The sequence below is a fragment of the Taudactylus pleione genome, unplaced genomic scaffold (assembly GCF_031769625.1).
Source record: "Taudactylus pleione unplaced genomic scaffold, aTauple2 ptg000305l, whole genome shotgun sequence".
NCBI lineage: Eukaryota > Metazoa > Chordata > Amphibia > Anura > Myobatrachidae > Taudactylus > Taudactylus pleione.
In genome coordinates, this window is record NW_028284706.1 from 158,361 (window position 1) to 159,400 (window position 1,040).

The window sequence follows — 1,040 nt, forward strand, 5'->3', positions numbered from 1 at the left end:
GAAAACTATCAGTTAGGGGTGGACATCAGAATCTGATGGCTAGAAAGCATTGATGTTCCTAGTCCCATGGAGAAAACATTTTCTATTGAATTGTGGATTATTGATGGTAGCCACTTGTCAGCCATTGGATGCAGCTTTCCGATGTACAGCCAATGACTGACACCATGAAACGCTTGTATGCAGCTGCGAACATCTGATACTAGTGTTCGCTGCTCAGCTTATGTGCAAATATGCAGATCTTGGACTGTTTTGGTGCATGCACTGTGCATAGCAAAGGTTTTATCATCAAATGGTTGTAAAATACCAATGGTACTACCATGCCATGGTAAAGATGGACACTTCTTGAACTAGGCATCAAACCAACTAATGGCTACAAACAGTGCTCCAACGTTTGATTCTCTTTCCTGGTCGAACATGGTTATACCTCAACTTGTTTCTATCAAATGATTCTGTCGTTTTTATCTGTTTTTCAAGACCACATAGTTAGGACGCCCGGAGTGTCACTCACAAGCAGTCCTGGTAACAAAAATTATGCTTCCGAAATCTTTTGATATCGATTCCGCACCACAGTCCCCAAACTAGGAGACCATGATGTGCCATGCACGGCACAAGCCCTTTTTAACCTGACACTTACCGAGGCAGCGGCCAGCAGTGACACAGCCGCGCCCGGAGTCAGGGAGACTTGAACAAGGATCATGCTATACTATACCTGTCTTTAGAGATAGATAAGGAGAATGTGTAACATCAATGATGCACTAAAATTGCGTTATTAATAAGCTGATAAAACATTATCTCAGTGACTGGATGAGCGATATGTAAATTTATGCAGATGAGCCGGGCATCATGGGACGTTACCCAGCGCGCTCGTCACACTCACGCCTCGAGTTGAACGGGCTGTGTGATGTGTATGCCGGGTGGGGGCGCTGTGGCTGTTATAGCTGACACCCGAGTTTCCCCTCCCGATACTAAAGCATTATACCGCACATAGCTCGCAGTGTGTGTGTAATAGGCGGTTACATGTTTATTACTGGGCTGGGGGG

General features: G+C 45.3%; 1 non-coding gene across 1 annotated transcript; it reads right to left on the reverse strand.

The window, feature by feature from the left end:
* Nucleotides 1–484: 484 nt before the first annotated feature.
* Nucleotides 485–620, reverse strand: LOC148511495 (U11 spliceosomal RNA). The gene has a single exon (XR_015868724.1). It is a non-coding gene; the product is annotated as a U11 spliceosomal RNA (small nuclear RNA).
* Between the last annotated feature and the right edge of the window lie 420 nt (nt 621–1,040).